This window comes from Sapajus apella, unplaced genomic scaffold, assembly GCF_009761245.1.
Source record: "Sapajus apella isolate SASKATOON/1434 unplaced genomic scaffold, GSC_monkey_1.0 scaffold2369, whole genome shotgun sequence".
Classification (NCBI taxonomy): Eukaryota; Metazoa; Chordata; class Mammalia; order Primates; family Cebidae; genus Sapajus; species Sapajus apella.
In genome coordinates, this window is record NW_022439295.1 from 3,146 (window position 1) to 10,024 (window position 6,879).

General features: G+C 40.4%; 1 long non-coding RNA gene across 1 annotated transcript in view; it reads left to right on the forward strand.

Moving 5' to 3' along the window:
* The window catches only part of LOC116547214, a 5,100-nt gene extending 1,787 nt beyond the window's left edge, over positions 1-3,313 (forward strand). Inside the window, exons 2-3 of the long non-coding RNA XR_004266984.1 lie at positions 1,008-1,122; positions 3,296-3,313. This is a non-coding gene — a long non-coding RNA (uncharacterized LOC116547214). The remainder of the gene's footprint in view (positions 1-1,007; positions 1,123-3,295) is intronic.
* The last annotated feature ends 3,566 nt before the right edge of the window (positions 3,314-6,879 follow it).

A 6,879-nucleotide genomic window follows, 5' to 3' on the forward strand; every position in this document is an offset into this window, starting at 1 on the left:
CATGCCATGACTCCTGGCTAATTTTTGTGTTTTTAGTAAGGGCGGGGTTTTGTCATGTTGCCCAGGCTAATCTTGAACTCCTGGCCTCAAGCAATCCACCCTCTTCGGCCTCCCAGAGTGCAGTGATTACAGGTGTGAGCCACTGCATCTGTCCTATTTCATGTTTTTTTAGAGATGAAGCCTCAGTTTGTTGCCCAGCCTGTCTCAAAGTCCTGGACTCAAGCAATCTTCCTACTTTGGCCTCCCAAAGTGCTAGAACTACTGACATGAGCCACCAAGCCTGGCTGACCTTGATTTTATTTATAGAGATAGTGAGGTTCTTTCCTGGTAGATTCAAACACTTCCCAGAAAGTCCTGGGACATCATGGAAAGATGTTAGGCAAACTTGTAATCCAATAAACTTGAATTTAATTTTCAGTTATGCTGTTTGCAGTCATAGTTGAGTGTACAAGGGCCATGCTTTCCATCTCTTCCATTTATGTCAGAAGAAAAGAATGGTATCTTCCTCTCAGGACAGTTGTGAGAATTAAGTGGCTTACTGATAAGCATGTACACTTCCCAGAGTGTATGTTTAACGTATATTCCTTCTCCACTGGAAATTTTTAATGGTTTTAAGTACTGTAGCTTCTGGTAACAAGCTGTGAACTTAATGTTGTTGCTATGGACCTTAGAGTGTGTTTTCTCTTTCCTGAGGTTATTTATGCCCTGAGGAAGAGGAACATGTCATTGAAATAAAAACTTTTACCTTTTAGAATCATTTGCAGTGATTTGAAAATACTTGGTTAAAGCACTATCACTCCTTTTTAGGAGAAGAGCCAAACATGGGTTAACTGTCAGCCTCTCATTTCTCATCTGCTCTGTAAGCCCAACAGTGTAGTATCTGGAAACAGAGGGTTTATGAGTATTCTTCATATGTGAGACAATGTACAGCAAGTAATATCCAGAGGCATAATTCAGGATTAAAATTTGGAGTTTTGTTTGACTGTGTTTTTTATTTTGAATCGTAGACTCTTGAGCTGTGGAGGAAATTGGTATAGACCGCTAAATAGTCATGCTACTTTGCTAGACAAATATTGGACCAAAATTCACCTGAATAATCTGGATAAGAGAGAACTGAATGAGGTATGTTCCTCTTAGAATCAATGCTTTTCTTTTTTACATGAAAAGTTCCAAACTTGCATGAAACAGGAAATAGTATAATAAACCACCAGAATAGTTATCAACCTAAATTTTACACTCTGTGTGCTAGTATTTTACTATATTTGCTTCATGTATTATTTTTTCTGTGCTAATACATTTGAAAGCAAACTTCCAGCATACATCTCTAAAAATTTAAGGTCATTATATATAACCACAATAACATTATTATATACAATAAAATAAATAGTAATTCTGCAGTATCATTGAATTTTTGGGTTATGTTTAGATTTTCCAAATTGTCTCCACAGGATCATTTTACTAAGTTGATTTGAAGTAATTTCTTTTACATGTAACTTAATGGACATTTCGATCTAGGCATTAATAAGAATTGAGGTAAATCACTTTATAGATTTTCTACATTGGTTCAGTTTGTAGTATTTTGGTTATCCTAGATCTGTAAGAAGTATACCTCACTTGGCTGTGCTCACGCCCCACTTCCCTTGTATATCTCACTTGGAGGGTTTCCCTTCCGCAGTGCTTTCTCTAGGGGAGTGGCAGACAAAGCATGGTCAGTGGTCATTCAGACATGGGAGAAATGGTTTGTACTTTCTTGATTTATGTGTATAGATAATTATATGACACTAAATAAACTTCAATATTTTTTTTTGTTTTTGAGACGGAGTTTCATTCTTGTTGCCCAGGCTGGAGTGCAATGGCGTGATCTCGGCTCACTGTAATCTCCGCCTCATGGGTTCAAGCAATTCTTGATTACAAGGTTATAAGGGGATTACAGGTGTGAGCCACTGCACCCGGCCACAAACTTCAGATATTTTATCCTACGTTTTCTTTTCTCTTTCTTTCTTTTCGACATAGTTTTGCTCTATCGCCCAGAACAGTGCTCTGTGGTGTGATATCAGCTCACTGCAACCTCTGCCTCCTGGGTTCAAGTGATTCTTCTGTCTCAGCCTCCTGAGTAGCTGGGATGACAGGTGGCTGCTACGACATCAGCCTACTTTTTTTTTTTTTTTTTGGAGACGGAGTCTTGCTCTGTTGCCAGGCTGGAGTGCCATGGTGCGATCGCTGCTCACTGCAGCCTCAGCCTCCCGAGTAGCTGGAACTACAGGCATGTGCCACCATGCCCAGCTAATTTTTGTATTTTTAGTAGAGAAGGGGTTTTACCATGTTGGCCAGAATGGTCTCGATCTCTTGACCTTGTGATATGCATGCCTTGGCCTCCCAAAGTGCTGGGATTACAGGCCTGAGCCACCGTGCCTGACCGCATACAGCTTATTTTGCAGTTGTGAGTTGCTTATTTCACTCAGAGTTGCAGTTCTATATTTTTGTGTCTGATATATCTTTTTCCTCATCTTGTTGCCACAACTATAAGCTCCTCTAGTAAGTTTTTCACCTTTGTGTTCTAAGAACTCATCCTGTGCCTGGCACACAGTACTACTGTTTGTTGTATTGATGTGTGATAATGCAACTCTTTCTTTTGCTGTTGTAGACATTTGAATGTTTAGTTTTTCAACTTAAATTTACTAGTCTGTTCTTTGAAAGGACAGGACTGAAGTTCACATTTCGGTGTGATTTTTTTGGGGGTGGGGATTAAGGGATGAAGAACATATGACAGCTTCTCTTTTCTTATTTTATTCTATACTTGAAGGCCAGGCTCATCATTCCATTTTTGTCACGAGCAGCAGTGAGTCATTCTGCTCATAGGAAGAACAACAGGAGCATTCGTCTTCTCACTTATTTCATGTATGCCATATTTAGACAGTTGACTTTGACATGCTGTCTTGTTGTCTTTGAACTTTTGGATTTACCAGTTTTAACAACACTCTCGATAATTGTTAGTGCTAAAACCCTTGTACATATTACTTAGGAAATAAAAAAAAAATCTCCTACTTAATTCATAGAGAACGCAAAGTACATTTCTGTTGCTGCCATCCCAGGTGTCTTATGGCTTGAAAGATTATGCATTTGACTTCTTGCTGAAATACTGAACTGTGCTTTAAAAAATGAGCCATCTACAGTGCTTACCTCCTACATAGGAAGTGCCGGGAACTTGCTTTTGGCGTTTTTTCAAAACTTGTCTCCCCCATACACCTTGAACATGCCAAGTGTCTTAAATGTCTCCAGTTGTCTTAACTTGTAGATGGCCTGTGTTCTCCACTGGCAGTGCCCACTCACAGCCATTGGTAAGCTCTGACAGGCTCATCTCCTGCTCTATGAAACCTTCCTGGGTTTCCCAAGCAGAGCTGATGATGATGTGCTTTGGGCTGCAAGCTTGATTTTCTTGCACTTCTGCATCTCACACCAAGTGGAGCCTCTTGAGAGTCCACTACGTTCCTCATTTATTTAGTTTCACTATCCTTGGAGGAATGTCTGATTCAAAATAGGTACTTTACAAATGCTTCTTACAGGAATGAATCCCCAAAGTACCTATCAAATTGATAATAGAAGCATTTCATGTTTTTTTAAAATTTTTTTTATTTTTAAGAGGAGTCTCATTCTGTCTCCCGGCTGGAGTGCAGTGGTACGATCTCGGCTCACTGCAACCTCCCACTTCCTGGTACAAGCAATTCTTCTGCCTCTGCCTCCCAAGTAGCTGGCACTACAGGCATATGCTGCCACACCTGGCTAATTTTTGTATTTTTAGTAGAGATGGGGTTTTACCATGTTGGCCAGGCTGGTCTCAATATGACCTTATGATATACCTGCCTCTGCCTCCCAAAGTGCTAGGATTACAGATATGAGCCACCATACCCAACCTCATGTCAGGTTAGTTTTAAAGTAATGCTGTATTTAATTTTTTATATTTATGGTAATAAAGAAAAGATATTTTTTGACCAAGCTAGAAAATGAAGCCTTAGTGAAAACACAAAAATGTTTTCTGTTTGGAACCTTTGGGCCAGGTGTGATGGCTCATGCCTGTAATCCCAGCACTTTGGGAGGCCAAGGCAGGCACATCACTTGAGGTCAGGAGTTCAAGACCAGCCTGGTTAACATGGTGAAACCCCATCTCTACTAAAATTACAAAAATAAGCCAGGTGTGGTGGTGCATGCCTATAATCTTAGCTACTCAGAGGCTGAGACAGGAGAATCGCTTGATCCTGGGAGGCAGAGGTTGCAGTGAGCCAAGATTGTGCCACTGCACTCCATCCTGGGCAACAGAGCGATACTCTTGTCTCAAAAAAAAGAAAAAAAGAAGGAAGGTTTTTCTTCAAATAGCTGAGTCCTCGAGTCCTTAATAAAGTGTTAAACTTCATAAAGTATTTTTCCAAGCATAATTAGCTTTTTATTTCCCTGCTGGATCATAAATATAACACATGCTCTTATCATGGAATTCCTGCTCAACAGTACAAAGGAATGAGCTATTGGTACATGCAGTATTGTTTAGGTGAACCTTATTTATTTAATTTTTTGAATCAGAGTTTTGCTCATTGCCCAGGCTGGAGTGCAATGGCACAATCTCGGCTTGCTACAACCGCCGCCTCCTGGGCTCAAGCGATTCTCATGCCTCAGCCTCCCGAGTAGCTGGGATTACAGGTGCCTGCCACCACACCTGGCTAACTGTATTTTTTTTTTTTTAAGCATGCTTATCCCTTCATGGAAATTTTTTGTATTTTTAGTAGAGACAGGGTTTCACCGTCTTGTCCAGGCGGTCTCGAACTCCTGACCTCAGGTGATCAGCCTGCCTCGGCGTCCCAAAGTGCTGGGATTACAGGTATGAGCCACTGTGCCCAGCCTAGGTGAATCTTTAAAAGATACTGTTAATAAATTAAGGAAACCAGAATATAGGCTACCTACTGTATGATTCAGTGTATGTGACAGGCTTGAAAGACAAAACCATAGAGATGGGTATCAGATACGTGATTCCCAGGGGCAGAGATTTGGGGTAGAGATTGGTTATTACAAAAGGGGCACAAGGGAACTTTTTGTTTTAAGGATAATATAAATAGTTCACATCTTGTTTGTGATTTTGAGTATGTGATTTTATAGTATATTTATTAAAACTTTACATCTAAAACAGTGAATCTTCAAGCATGAAAATTATACCTCAAAAAATCTGACTTACCAAAAGTCAGGTTAAGTAAGCCTTTATGTCTAAGTATATGAACAATTTGATAATCATTTTCTCTGTACCCACAAAAAGTGTATACTACATTTGAAAGATCCATTAAATTAATTATTGATTTCATTATTCTCTTCTATGTCCTTATTTTTATTGCATCTGAAATATATGTTAAGCAACAGTATGAAGAAATAAAACCTATTAATATCTACCACTTGATGACACTGTTAAGGCTTTAGTTCTTTATCTTTTGTAAATTCATGGGCATTATTTAAATATACAAAATGTGTCCTTACATGTTCAAATTGGAATCCCAGTGTTCTTTTCAAGCTCGTTTTTTTTTCTTTTTTTTTTTTTTTTTTGAGATGGAGTCTTGCTTTGTCACCCAGGGTGGAGTGCAGGGGCATGATCCCAGCTCACTGTAACTTCCATTTCCTGGGTTCAAGCAATACTCCTGCCTCAGCCTTCTGGGTAGCTGGGATTACTGGTGCCCATGACCGCACCCGGCAAATGAAGATGACAAGCCTGAGCAGCATAGTGAGATCTCACTCTTACCAAAAATTAAAAAAAATTAGTGGAGTATGGTGTAGCCTGAAGCCTTTTCAGGGACCTAAAGGTGGAAGATCATTTGCCAGATTCAGGGTTACATGAGCTATGATGGAGCCACTGCATTTCCAGTCTGGTTGACAGAGCAAGACCTTGTCTCAAAATAAGTATGAATTGCAAATGCTTCGCTAAGGGTTTCGACCTGAGGTTTATCTGCCCGCTGCAGCCTCCCAAAGTGCTAGGATTACAGGCATGAGACAACGTGCCCGGCCCAATTGTTTGTTTTTTAAAGATCAACTGCTCACCCATAAATTTGTATAATTATCATATGTCAAAAAGGAGATTGACTGCTTATCAGTACTTAACATTAGCTTCTTTCATTATGGTCTGCTTTTAAAATTTTATTTTTTCTCTTCCTCTTAACAGATTTAATTATTATTTATTTTTTTCCTCCTCCTTCTCCTCTTCTTTTTCTTCTTCTTCTTCATATTATTTGAGAGAGGGTCTTACTCTGTCACCCGTGCTAGAGTTCACTGTTTCACTGCGTTGGTGCTCAGCTCATAGCCTCAATCTTCCAGGCTTAGGTGATCTTCCCACCTCAGCCTCCCAGGCAGCTGGGACTACAGGTGTGTGCCACCCTGCCCAGCAGTTTTGTTTTGTTTTTTTTTTTCTTTTAATAAAGGTGAGCTTTCACCATGTTGCCCCAGCTGGTCTTGAACTCTTTGACTCAGGCAATCTTCCCACCTGTCTCCCAGAGTGCTGATACTACAGGTGTGAGCCACCGGCCTGGCTCCTTTTATATTCTTTTCATTGAGAAATTACATAATGAACCTTACCAGAGCTGTGTTTGAAATTAAATAGTAATTTAAGAATTCTTTAATGAGCCGGGCGCGGTGGCTCACGCCTGTAATCCCAGCACTTTGGGAGGCCGAGGCGGGTGGATCACGAGGTCAAGAGATCGAGACCATCCTGGTCAACATGGTGAAACCCCGTCTCTACTAAAAATACAAAAATTAGCTGGGCGTGGTGGCGTGTGCCTGTAATCCCAGCTACTCAGGAGGCTGAGGGAGGAGAATTGCCTGAACCTAGGAGGCGGAGGTTGCAGTGAGCCGAGATCG